This window comes from Bombina bombina, chromosome 4, assembly GCF_027579735.1.
Source record: "Bombina bombina isolate aBomBom1 chromosome 4, aBomBom1.pri, whole genome shotgun sequence".
Taxonomy (NCBI): Eukaryota; Metazoa; Chordata; class Amphibia; order Anura; family Bombinatoridae; genus Bombina; species Bombina bombina.
In genome coordinates, this window is record NC_069502.1 from 1,116,242,162 (window position 1) to 1,116,257,087 (window position 14,926).

Genomic DNA, 14,926 nt, shown 5'->3' on the forward strand with positions numbered 1-14,926 from the left:
AAATTGCATAATTTAACCTAAATATATTTCATGATAATTTGTGCTATAAAAATTTAACATTTTCTTTCCTAAGATATGGTGAGTCCACAGCATTATCAATTACTGTTGGGAATATCACTCCTGGCCAGCAGGATGAGGCAAAGAGCACCACAGATAAACTGTTTCACTTCCCTTCCCACAAACCACAGTCATTCTCTTTGCCTTCGGTGCAAGGAGGAGGTGAAGTTTTGGTGTCTGAAGAAGATTGGATATATTTCACTTCAATCAAGATTTTATTATTTTGGTTTACTCTGAACTTACTCTCAAGATTGGGTCTAGCCGTACTCCACGTTAGTCTCTTCAGTAGGGCAGTGGTGGCTTTAAAGCAGTTAGGAACTTGTGAGGTGGGCCTTGCTGCGTTTTGCTAACATATTTGCTGCCCTAGTACAGAAAGCCAGAATAGGTTTGCTCTGATCTTTCTTTTTTTCTACAGGTCTCTCACACTGTGTAGGCTGTCCTCCTGCCGGACGGCTAGATGCCAGTAAGTGCTGTTTGTCTTCCAGGGTGGGAGGCTTGCACTTTAAAGGGTTCCTGAAAATCTATTATTTGGACATATTTATATCCTAGTTAGGATATTTCTTACGGCAGTGTGCAAGCTCTTAATGTGATTATGAGAGAGGCTGCTTCCCCTTATTAATGATGAAGGGGTTAACTAGTTGCGTGAGGCTAATATTTTATTTGTTGCTTCATAGGAGCCTGTGAGAGGGCTTATTTGAAGTTTTTAAGTGTTTGTCACTTTATGTAATATACATGCCAGGTTTGGTCATCATTTTAAGGACTTATGTTAAACTGCCCTGAACTGGGTTCCTGATTTTTGCTAAAGATTTTTATCGCCGGGCGATATTGTTACTTAGTTCTAGCCTGTCCTACAGGTATACTGACTTGTTTTTCACAGTGTTTGCAGGAAGCTATTTGGTGTTTTACCTATAACGCTTCAGCACTTTGGATTGGCAACCTCAAATTTTTTAGCGTGCCATTATTAATTGCGCACTGTTTTCTCCTCAGTATGGCTCCGCCTCCTTATTAGTTTGAAAGATCGTAGCAGTGCCATTTTTGACTGCTCCTGAACGCTCACGTGACCGGCTCCTTCTCTGTCTGAGATCGGAGCAGCGGTCTTGTTTTCAGTTGAAGTGTATTTTTAGACTGTACTGTTAGGGACGATGTTCCGTTTTTAGTAACTGTTTACTGTTAGAAGCAAATTCGGACAGTAGTGTCAATGATTCTAATCCATAGGAATCCGCTACTTGTCATAGAATTTGCTAAAGTTGTTATACCGTTTTTCTTTCTAGTCCAAATTAAATCCTTCTTTAGCTAGAAAGATTTGGGAATATAGGATTGGAACAGGGTCTGTTCCTATATATTTATGTATTTATGTTTTAAGGCTAATCTAGAAATTCTGAAAGTGACAGTTCTCATTAAGTATTTTGTTTAAAGATTTAAGCAAATTAGTTTTTTGATAGTCTCATGTCTCTCAGGATGTCGCTGTTTAATCATTGCCACAGCTTCTCCTCAAATGTCCCTAGCCTTTATAGCGTCACATGCAGTGCCCTGCAGTTCCTCACAATCTCCCGGAGGAGTTATTTGCCTGCAGAATTGGCTGCCTAGATATCTTTTGAGGTATTTTGGCATTATCTGCTTTTCCTTTTCTTATAGTAAGGTTTCTGTTCCAACTGCTGCTACACAGGTTGCTCTCTCTCCTAAACTGGTGAGGAGGTTTTGCCAGTAGCTTCTGAGGGTGGAATCTCAGATTCGGACAGTATAATTCCTTCATCTGATGCTGAAGTGGTCTTCTCAGATGTATGCTTGAACACCTCGTGTACTGTTATTGGAGGTTTTTAGCTACTTGGATGACACTGATACCCCTGTTGTTGTCAACTCTTGGAAGTTTTGTTAACGTTATCTTTTCTTTGATGGTCCTTCCTATGAGGAAGTGTTTCTTGCTATGGAAATTTTCACAGGAATAGGAGATGCTAGGGATACCTGTCTCCCGTCCTTCAAAGTTTGTTTTCCTGTCGCTGACTCAATTAAAATGCATGGTGCCTTCAGTAGAAGGGAGTATTTCTACTATGGCTCGTTGAACTCTGAGCTCTATAGAGGATAGCTGTTCTTTTACGGATCCATGGCTAAGAAGCTGGAGGTTTATTTGATCATCTAAAGCAATGCTTTGTCTAATCTGACTTGCTATGCTAGGCCGCTGGGCGTTGTGGCTGAATTTTGATCAGCCACAAGTCTTGCTGTGGCTTAGTGGCTCAGCTTAGGTGTTATATTGCTGCAGGCGCTATATCCATTTTATCCAAGACATGTGATAACCGTGGCCGTATTTGGAATACAATCAATGTTTCCTCCAAGTCCTAGTTTCTGACGCTTCCTCACAAGGGTGAGACCTTGTTTGGACCTGGTCTGGCAGATTTAACTTCTGACTTTACGGGTGGAAAAGGGTCTTTTCTACCACACGTCAGGTGGAATAGACTGATGGAAAGTCTTCCTTCCCCTCTTTCTGGGGGACAGTCCAGTCTTTTTATTAAAATCTTAACCAGTCCTGGTCTGGGGGTAGCAATCTAAGATTTCCTCCCAGGGGCAGATTTCTTCTTTCTAGAGTATCTGTAGCCCAGGTATGATGAGAGGCATTCTTGAACTGAGTTTAGGACCTTCTCTCTGGGAGCGATAGTTCCAGTTCCAGCCGAGGAACATGACTTCGGTTTCTCTTTCAGTTTCTCAGGGTACAGTCCATCAAAGTAGTATCCATTACTCCTTTGTTTCAGGAGGGTCTGTTCATGTCTAACATCAACCTTAAAAGGACACTCAACCCAAATTTTTTCTTTCGTGATTCAGATAGAGCATGCAATTTTAAGCAACTTTCTAATTTACTCCTATTATCAATTTTTCTTCATTCTTTTGCTATCTTTATTTGAAAAAGAAGGCATCTAAGCTTTTTTTTTTGGGTCAGAACTCTAGATGGCACTTTTTTATTGGTGGATGAATTTATCCACCAATCACCCAGGTTGTTCACCAAAAATGGGCCGGCATCTAAACTTACATTCTTGCATTTCAAATAAAGATACCAAGAGAATGAATAAAATTTGATAATAGGAGTAAATTAGAAAGTTGCTTAAAAATTCATGCTCTATCTGAATCACGGAAGAAAAAATTTGGGTTCAGTGCCCCTTTAACCCCTTAATGACCGGACCATTTTTCAATTTTCTTACCCTTAATGACAATGGCTATTTTTACATTTCTGCAGTGTTTGTGTTTAGCTGTAATTTCCCTCTTACTCATTTACTGTACCCACACATATTATATACTGTTTTTCTCGCCATTAAATGGACTTTCTAAAGATACCATTATTTTCATCATATCTTATAATTTACTGTAAAAAAAATTATAAAATATGAGGAAAAAATGGAAAAAAACACACTTTTTCTAACTTTGACCCCCAAAATATGTTACACATCTACAATCACCAAAAAACACCCATGCTAAATAGTTTCTAAATTTTGTCCTGAGTTTAGAAATACCCTATGTTTCATGTTCTTTGCTTTTTTTGCAATTTATGGGGCAATAAATACAAGTAGCACTTCGCTATTTCCAAACCACTTTTTTTCAAAATTAGCGCTAGTTACATTGGAACCCTGATATCTGTCAGAAATACCTGAATATCCCTTGACATGTATATATATTTTTTTAGAAGACAACCCAAAGTATTGATCTAGGCCCATTTTGGTATATTTCATGCCACCATTTCACCGCCAAATGCGATAAAAAAAAAAAAAAGTTCACTTTTTCACAAAATTTGTCACAAACTTTAGGTTTCCCACTGAAATTATTTACAAACAGCTTCTACAATTATGGCACAAATGGTTGTAAATGCTTCTCTGGGATCCCCTTTTTTCAGAAATAGCAGACTTATATGGCTTTTGGGTTGCTTTTTGGTAATTAGAAGGCCGCTAAATGCCGCTGCGCACCACACGTGTTTTATGCCCAGGAGTGAAGGGGTTAATTAGGGAGCTTGTAGGGAGCTTGTAGGGTTAATTTTAGCTTTAGTGTAGTGTAGTAGACAACCCTAAGTATTGATCTAGGCCCATTTTGGTATATTTTATGCCACCATTTCACTGCCAAATGCGAGCAAATAAAAAAAAAAAAACTTAACATTTTTCACAATTTTAGTTTTCTCACTGAAATTATTTACAAACAGCTTGTGCAATTATGGCAGAAATTGTTGTAAAAGCTTCTCTGGGATCCCCTTTGTTCAGAAATAGCAGACTTATATGGCTTTGGCGTTACTTTTTGGTAATTAGAAGGCCGCTAAATGCTGCTGCGCACCACGCGTTAATTATGCCCAGCAGTGAAGGGGTTAAATTAGGTAGCTTGTAGGGAGCTTGCAGGGTTAATTTTAGAGATCAGCCTCCCACCTGACACATCCCACCCCCTGATCCCTCCCAAACAGCTCTCTTCCCTCCCCCACCCCACAATTGTTCCCGCCATCTTAAGTACTGGCAGAAAGTCTGCCAGTACTAAATAAAAGAGGTTTTTTTTTTTTAAATAAAAATAATAAAGTATTTTAGCTGTAATGGACCCCTGCCTTAGCCCCAACCTCCCTGATCCCCCCTCCAGCTCTCTAACCCTCTCCCCTACCTAATTACCACCATCTTGGGTACTGGCAGCTGTCTGCCAGTACCCAGTTTGGCCCCAAAAAAACCCCAAAAAGTATTTTTATTTTATTTTTACTTAAAAAACTATTTCTGTAGTGTAGCAGCCCCCCACAATACCCCCACCCCCTCCCAGATCCTTTTATATTTTTTTTTTTTTTTTTTTAAATCCCTTTTTTTCCCCCTTTCTGCATCATTCATTGGTGTCAGTGTGGCTAATGGGTGCATGCTCACGTGCACACACGCACATCGTGCGCGTGGGCATCGTGCACGCGCGCGCGCACCCTCACACCCGGCACTATCGCTACCGGTGCAGAGAGGGCCACAGAGTGGCTCTCTCTGCATCGGGGGCTTGTAAAGTGGTATTGCAGGATGCCTCCATATTGAGGCATCACTGCAATACCCTCAGAGCTGCTGGAAGCATTTGTGATCGCTTCCAGCACTCTGTTAGACAACTGATATATTCCTTTGACAAGATAAAGCCGCATTATTCTTTTCAAAATTATTTTCAGATATGAAGGGTAAAGTATCATGCAGCTTACAATTTGGGTTTTATGTCCCTTTAATTAAAATAACTTCTCGTAAATATAAATACAAGTACAATGCAACACTGCACAATAGGTGCTGGATCACATTGTTTCCTTTTTCCAGGAAGCCAGATTTAGCCAGAAACAACAGACTGACCCTACTAGTTTTGTAATATTACAGAAAAATATTTATGTGCAGAATGAGCTGAGGTCGCAGGTCAGGTTTTCACTTTGTCTATATATTAATATTTAGTTTTTTCAAATAGGTAAAATATACCAAACTTTTAAATGTTTATTAAGCCAAACATGGCTAAATTAATGGCCAGATTACAAGTGGAGCACAAAATATCGCTTACGCGAGCTCGATATTTGCATTCCTCTTAGTAATACCAGCACACGCATATATGCACTGGTATTATAAGTTGAGCGCAATGCGATCGCGATCTTGCAGGGAAGCATTGCGCTCGCGAGAGTGTGCTTCCATAGGCTCCAATAGGAGCCTCGTTCTCATGCCGTGAGACATGTCAGAGAACCTAGCACAGTGAAGGAGGTAAGTCGCGCAGCAAAATGTAAATATATATGTTAATGCTTATATATATATATATATATATATTTGTGTTAATATGTGTATATACATATATATTTATCTGTTAATATATTATATACATATATATTTATGTGTTAATATGTGTATATGCATATATATATTTGTGTTAATATGTGTATATGCATATATATTTATCTGTTAATATATTATATACATATATATTTATGTGTTAATACGTGTATATGTATATATATATTTGTGTTTATATATGTATATACATATATATTTGTGTTAATAAGTGTATTTACATATATATTTATGTGTTAATAAGTGTATATACATATATATTTATGTTAATATGTGTATATACATATATATTTATCTGTTAATATATTTATATACATATATATTTATGTTAATATGTGTATATGCATATATATTTGTGTTTATATATGTATATACATATATATTTGTGTTAATGTGTGTATTTACATATATATTTATGTGTTAATAAGTGTATTTACATATATATGTATGTGTTAATGTGTGTATATACATATATATTTATGTGTTAATATGTGTATATACATATGTATTTATGTGTTAATATGTGTATTTACATATATATTTATGTGTTAATGTGTGTATATACATATATATTTATGTGTTAATATGTGTATATACATATGTATTTATGTGTTAATATGTGTATTTACATATATATTTATGTGTTAATGTGTGTATATACATATATATTTATGTGTTAATATGTGTATATACACAGAGGCGTAACTAGAAACCACAGGGCCCAGGTGCAAGAATCTAAGAAGGGCCCCCCCCCCCAAAAAAAAAAAAGTGAATATGATACATATCTTTTTTTTTTTTTTTTTTTTTTTTTTTTTACAGTTAACACAGAAAAAAATGTGAATCATATTACATGTCTGCAAAAGGATGTACTTTGTGCCCACAGTCTGTGAGATGGTCTGACCCCCTATTGCTGTATATAGTGACACTGTTTAACCCACCAGTACTGTATATAGTGAGTCAGTGACACAGTCTGTAATCTGTCAGTGAGATGGCTGGCCTGACCCTACCCGACCCAGTACTTTATAAAGTGACCACAGTAGTCTGTGACATGGTCCAGCCCCCCCGTACTGTATATAGTGGTACTGTATAGACTGACACTGTTAACCACCCCATGCTGTAGTAACAAGGTCTGTAATTTGCTGGTTCCACAAACATACACTCACAGTCACATACATACACACACACACATAAACACCAATGGGTAAAACAAAGACAAACCCCTGTAGTCAGAGACACTAGTGAAGCATCACGTCACACTCACATGATATCAGTGCAGGCAGTGGCAGGTCAACGTTTTTTTATTGTAAGCAAGTAGCAATTGCGATCTCTGCACCCCCTGTATATACATATATATTTGTGTTAATAAGTGTATATACATATATATTTATCTTTTAATATATGTATATACATATCTTTATGTGTTAATATGTGTATATACATATAGATTTATGTGTTAATATGTGTATATACATATAGATTTATGTGTTAATAAGTGTATATACATATAGATTTATGTGTTAATAAGTGTATATACATATAGATTTATGTGTTAATAAGTGTATATACATATAGATTTATGTGTTAATAAGTGTATATACATATAGATTTATGTGTTAAGTGTATATACATATAGATTTATGTGTTAATATGTTTATATACATATAGATTTATGTGTTAATATGTGTATATACATATAGATTTATGTGTTAATATGTTTATATACATATAGATTTATGTGTTAATATGTGTATATACATATAGATTTATGTGTTAATATGTGTATATACATATAGATTTATGTGTTAATATGTTTATATACATATAGATTTATGTGTTAATATGTGTATATACATATAGATTTATGTGTTAATATGTGTATATACATATAGATTTATGTGTTAATATGTGTATATACATATAGATTTAAGTGTTAATATGTTTATATACATATAGATTTATGTGTTAATATGTGTATATACATATAGATTTATGTGTTAATATGTGTATATACATATAGATTTATGTGTTAATATGTTTATATACATATAGATTTATGTGTTAATATGTGTATATACATATAGATTTATGTGTTAATAAGTGTATATACATATAGATTTATGTGTTAATAAGTGTATATACATATAGATTTATGTGTTAATATGTGTATATACATATAGATTTATGTGTTAATAAGTGTATATACATATATATTTATGTGTTAATATGTGTATATACATATAGATTTATGTGTTAATATGTGTATATACATATAGATTTATGTGTTAATATGTTTATACAATATGAGCAGAGGAAGATAACAGTCAGGTGAGTCACACTAACGTAGTATATACAGCAATAATCGTTGCACAATGCAACTGCCCAAAAACCCCAAACAACAAATGGATAAAGTCACTTTACATACACACTCGCATGTAGGCAGGTATCAGCGTTAAGTAAATGTGCAGATATCGTAGGAGACAATGGGAACACTGGCATGTCATATGCCAGACTCACCTCAAACTGGTGGTTCCTCAGCTCTCAAAAAACGAACTGCTGTCGGCTGACTCGTGCTAAACGGTATGTGTTGAAGTCGCTGTGCAGTCGATAGCTGGTTCCGAGTCTGTGTAAACTTCCGAGGAATAGCAGCATCTAGGTCGGCATTCACCTCTGTATCCACCTCCGTGTGAGTATATAGGAGGGATAGGAAATCCGATGATGTGCAGCGGGTAAATCTGCAAGAGCAGCAACTTAGAGGAGGGGGGTAGGGCAGTTGCAAAGAGGGTCTGGAGGAACTCAGGAGCGGCAGCAAACCAGTGAGTCTGGAGAAATGAACATCAGGAAAAAAGAGTACTGGATGCTCCGGTAAAATTTAACAAATTTATTGATACTTCATTAAAACAACAAAATCATGGAGAAGCAGATAGACACGATTGCAGGCGCAGCACCAGGGCTTACGCGTTTCGGCTGTGAAGCCTTAATCATAGCATGCAGGTGCTGGGCCTGACAGGTGCACTTAACACCTTAGGTTGATTCTCATTGGTTAAAAGAAAATTTAAAAGAAAGACAACCCGCCCGCTTGGAAGTGTCATAGACTGAATATAGTGTTAGAAAAGCAAATAACAATATCACAACTGGCATATATACAATGAATAATTGCAAAAAACCCTATATATGCAAAAAACAATTCAAATGATATTTAAAGCATAAACTAAGATAAGATGATTTGAGGACAAAACACTGAATGTATATGAAATAGGGGAAAAATGAGACAAAGGTACTGAAAATACAAGAGAGTGGTATGCTATAGATATCCACAAATACTATAATGCTAAACAAATGTCAGTACCTACTAAATCTGTGAGTATGACTTGCAATAAAATAATCATCAAAGGAATCGGAACTGCTTGTGCGAGCATACACGAAGTGTACATCATGATATATAATATGGAATGTATATTCGCAAATCGAAACAATAGATAAAGTTCAAAAAACTAACTGAATAGTAAACTAGATATATCATCTGTATCTAACCTGATATAGTGTGATGAAAAAAGAAGAAAGAGGTATGAAAAAATTGCGAGCAAAAAGGCCATCTAAGAGTGAGGCAATCAAACCCAGGGGAGATAACAAAGAACTGGAATTATTCCCAGTAATTTATTAAATCATACCTGGAGTTAAGTCCTTTAGGTATTCTGGTGTCAAGTTTAAACATCCAGAATGCCTCTCGTTTGGCCAGTAATTTGCTGAGGTTACCACCTCTACTAGGCAGGACAACTTTTTCAATGATGCACCATTTCAATGATCTAAGATTATTGCCATGTTTACCATAGAAATGGAGTACCAACGGAGTAGTGGCTTTTCCTATGTTAAAAGATGACAAATGTTCCCTAAATCTGGAGTTCATGTCCCTAGAGGTGAGTCCTACATACTGCAGATGGCATTCGGTGCAAGAAATGAGATATATGACATTGCTAGCTGTACAATTGAGACAAGTTTTGATGTCAAATGTTTGGCCAGTAGTATAAGACGTAAAATTATTGGTGACCTGAACAAAGTCACAGGGTTTACAACGTCTGCTGCCACACTTAAACATCCCACAGTGTCTCAACCAAGAGCTTTGGTTAGTCTCAATCTTTTTAAGTTCTGTAGGTGCTAGGATGCCCCCTAGTGTGTTACTTTTTCTATAGGAACATTTGAGCCCCTTCTCAACTGTAGTCACTAGTTTGTCATCTGCAGCCAGTAAGGCGAAGTGTTTTTTAACTATGCTGCATACTTTGTTGTACTCTGTGCTGAACTGTGTGACGAAGTACACTCCTTGGGACGATTCTGACCTGTCACACTTTGGTTTATCTTGTAAGAGTGTCTTCCTATCTATATGTTCAAGGGACCTTTTGGCCCTTGTAACATCGTGTGAAGGATACCCTCTTTCTCGAAGTCTTACTGACAGAGAATCAGCTTCTTTGTCATAGGTAGCTCTGTCAGAACAATTTCTCTTTAATCTGGTAAATTGTCCCTTGGCAACAGCGAATCTCATTTGTATGGGATGACTGCTGTTGCCATGCAACAGGGTATTCCCAGATATGGGTTTACGATACACACTCATGGAGACACCACTGTCCTGGGCACCTGTGAGAGTGAGATCCAAAAAGTTAATGTGCGTGTTATGTACCTCATAGGTGAATTTTAGATTCAAATCGTTAGAATTCAGAAATTCCAAAAAGAGTGGCACATCTGACTGACTGCCTGACCATACCAAGAGGAGGTCATCGATGTACCTCCTGTAAAATTTGATGTCCTGTTTGAAGGGATTCCCATCTCCAAAGATGTGGCACAGCTCCCACCAACCTAGGTAGAGGTTGGCGTACGAGGGAGCAAACTTGGCTCCCATGGCCGTGCCACATCTCTGGAGATAGAACTCTCCCTCGAACCTGAAAAAATTGTGTGTAAGAAGGAACTCAATTACAGTGATGACAAAATTTTGGAACTCTGGGGAAAAGTCGCTGTGATTTTGGAGGAAGGAGGAAATTGCTTGCAGGCCTTGCGTATGAGGTATAGATGAATAAAGGGCTACTGCATCTATGGTCAACCATGCGTATTCATCCTTCCATTGAAACGTCTCCAGAATATTGATTATATGCTTTGTGTCACGAACATATGACACTAGGGATAGTACCATAGGTTGTAAAATCGAATCGACCCACTGTGAGAGGTGCTCCAAAAGGGAGTCGATCCCACTCACAATGGGTCTGCCTTGTACTTGTGTAATGCTTTTGTGTACTTTTGGGAAATGATGGAAACAGGGGATCCTTGGAAATTGTACATCTAAATATTTAACAGTCTTATCATCCAGGAAACCCTGTTCCCTACCATCATCCAAAATGTGTTTCAATTGTAATTTAAAGATGTTAGTAGGATCCCTGTGGAGTTTTTCATAGTCGTCTGTATTATGAAGCTGACGTTTAGCCTCAGCAATATAATCACTCCTGTTCATTACGACTACTGCCCCGCCTTTATCGGCGGGGCGTATGACAATCTGATTGTTACCCCTAAGTTCAGCTAGGGCATTTTTCTGTTTAAGTGTAAGATTTTGTTTAACTTTCTTGGTTTCTTTTTGAAGCTTAATTAAGTCCATCTCAACTCTCTGTTGGTAAGTTTCTAAAATTTGGCCTCTACTCATAATAGGATAGAAATTGGATTTCTCCATGAGTGTGGTACCTCTGTTGGTGAAATCTGTATCTGTGCTAGACTCAGTTGCTAGGGTTTGAAGGGCAACTACGTCACACATTTCTGCAAAATCACTGATGTTATTAGTCATGAATGGTATAGATGTAGCTCGTTCAACTGACACAGTATGTGTACTGAAAAAATGTTTTTTCAGGGTCAGGTTTCTTATGAGACGATTTACATCTGTAAGTGTTTGAAAAAGATTAAAATTGCTCGTAGGTGAGAAGCCTAAGCCTAAAGCTAAAACAGAATGTTGTTGTGATGTCAAATTCACAGATGAAAGATTAATGACATTTGTAATCATTTGTATTTGCTCAGTGGCTTGTTCCCCCTGCGTGGGTATCTGGCTTGACCGACTTTGGTCGATCCTCCATTGTGTGTTTGATCTAGGGCCTGTGGAAAAACCTGTTCCAGATCATTGGAGGCTAGACTGGTACTTGGTGTAACTGTAGTAGGGGGAACGTTGGGCATATTTGTTGTGGTATATCGATTATTAGTGTATTCTTGTGAGTGTTGCTCTTTATGTCTCACTATGGGTACATTTTCAGGGGCTGGGGTATATGTCTGTTTGTTCTTGAGTATGCCTGTAGGGATAGAGGGCATATTTTGAGCAATAGGAATATCGCTAGTCGTGGGAGGGGCAGCAGCAGACGTAGAGAGTTTATTACCCTCATCTGAGGAGCCATCATTATCGCTACTTGAAAAAGAGACATTTCTGGAATTAGATCTATGTCTTCTACGTCCTCTGTTGCCCCTCCGTGTGCCTGAGGGGAATTGATTTCGTCTGTACTCTCCCCTTTGCTTACGATTCCAAATGTATACAGAGTCACTCTGATAATCAGAGCGATCTCTTAAAAATTTGGAGTGCTTATTTTCCATTATTAAGCTCTTGCCTCTTGCTACCATGCCCCTGAGAATAGAGTCAAATTTAGCAAACTGAGGATCTGAAATACGTTTGTCCATTTCCACTTGTAAGTCCATGATCTCTTTTTTGATAGTGTCGAGTTGTTTAGATTTATAGCTCCTTAGCATCATCATCAGTCGGGAAGAGCATTCGGAGAGAACCTCATTCCAATCTTTTACGAATTCTTTGTCGCTGGTATCCACATCAAAGGAAGGAAATTTATAGACTCTCAGTCCTCTGGGTATCATACCTTCTTGCATATATTTATCGAAGGCCCATACATCCCATTGTACTTTGCACTCTTTTAGGAGTAAGGATTCCATTAATTCAAAAAGAGAACTGAGTGAAAGAACTTCCTTGCTGTCTGAAAAGATCTGTTCGTAATCAGACTGATGATTACTCCTGGCTGTTGCAGGCATTAGTGAGAAGAAATCCCTGTTTATATTTGCTTGACTAGTATTAGACAGTTGGTTCTCCATGTTTTTAAAGTGATAGAGTTCTCAGAAAGTCCCAAGTGTGAGAAAACTTCACCTGCTGTATCCTAAAGGTACCTCCAGTAGTACCTGAGAGAACACAATATGAGCAGAGGAAGATAACAGTCAGGGGAGTCACACTAACGTAGTATATACAGCAATAATCGTTGCACAATGCAACTGCCCAAAAACCCCAAACAACAAATGGATAAAGTCACTTTAGATACACACTCGCATGTAGGCAGGTATCAGCGTTAAGTAAATGTGCAGATATAGTAGGAGACAATGGGAACACTGGCATGTCATGTCATATGCCAGACTCACCTCAAACTGGTGGTTCCTCAGCTCTCAAAAAACGAACTGCTGTCGGCTGACTCGTGCTAAACGGTATGTGTTGAAGTCGCTGTGCATTCGATAGCTGGTTCCGAGTCTGTGTAAACTTCCGAGGAATAGCAGCATCTAGGTCGGCATTCACCTCTGTATCCACCTCCGTGTGAGTATATAGGAGGGATAGGAAATCCGATGATGTGCAGCGGGTAAATCTGCAACAGCGGCAACTTAGAGGAGGGGGGTAGGGCAGTTGCAAAGAGGGACTGGAGGAACTCAGGAGCGGCAGCAAACCAGTGAGTCTGGAGAAATGAACATCAGGAAAAAAGAGTACTGGATGCTCCGGTAAAATTTAACAAATTTATTGATACTTCATTAAAACAAAAAAATCATGGAGAAGCAGATAGACACGATTGCAGGCGCAGCACCAGGGCTTACGCGTTTCGGCTGTGAAGCCTTAATCATAGCATGCAGGTGCTGGGCCTGACAGGTGCACTTAACACCTTAGGTTGATTCTCATTGGTTAAAAGAAAATTTAAAAGACAACCCGCCCGCTTGGAAGTGTCATAGACTGAATATAGTGTTAGAAAAGCAAATAACAATATCACAACTGACATGAACAGGAGTGATTATATTGCTGAGGCTAAACGTCAGCTTCATAATACAGACGACTATGAAAAACTCCACAGGGATCCTACTAACATCTTTAAATCACAATTGAAACACATTTTGGATGATGGTAGGGAACAGGGTTTCCTGGATGATAAGACTGTTAAATATTTAGATGTACAATTTCCAAGGATCCCCTGTTTCCATCATTTCCCAAAAGTACACAAAAGCATTACACAAGTACAAGGCAGACCCATTGTGAGTGGGATCGACTCCCTTTTGGAGCACCTCTCACAGTGGGTCGATTCGATTTTACAACCTATGGTACTATCCCTAGTGTCATATGTTCGTGACACAAAGCATATAATCAATATTCTGGAGACGTTTCAATGGAAGGATGAATACGCATGGTTGACCATAGATGCAGTAGCCCTTTATTCATCTATACCTCATACGCAAGGCCTGCAAGCAATTTCCTCCTTCCTCCAAAATCACAGCGACTTTTCCCCAGAGTTCCAAAATTTTGTCATCACTGTAATTGAGTTCCTTCTTACACACAATTTTTTCAGGTTCGAGGGAGAGTTCTATCTCCAGAGATGTGGCACGGCCATGGGAGCCAAGTTTGCTCCCTCGTACGCCAACCTCTACCTAGGTTGGTGGGAGCTGTGCCACATCTTTGGAGATGGGAATCCCTTCAAACAGGACATCAAATTTTACAGGAGGTACATCGATGACCTCCTCTTGGTATGGTCAGGCAGTCAGTCAGATGTGCCACTCTTTTTGGAATTTCTGAATTCTAACGATTTGAATCTAAAATTCACCTATGAGGTACATAACACGCACATTAACTTTTTGGATCTCACTCTCACAGGTGCCCAGGACAGTGGTGTCTCCATGAGTGTGTATCGTAAACCCATATCTGGGAATACCCTGTTGCATGGCAACAGCAGTCATCCCATACAAATGAGATTCGCTGTTGCCAAGGGACAATTTACCAGATTAAAGAGAAATTGTTCTGACAGAGCTACCTATGACAAAGAAGC

At 38.2% G+C, this 14,926-nt stretch overlaps 1 protein-coding gene across 1 annotated transcript in view; it reads left to right on the forward strand.

Annotated features, from left to right (window-relative positions):
• The window catches only part of INTS7 (integrator complex subunit 7), a 214,713-nt gene that overhangs the window by 88,455 nt on the left and 111,332 nt on the right, over positions 1-14,926 (forward strand). The gene's annotated exons all lie outside the window — the stretch shown is intronic.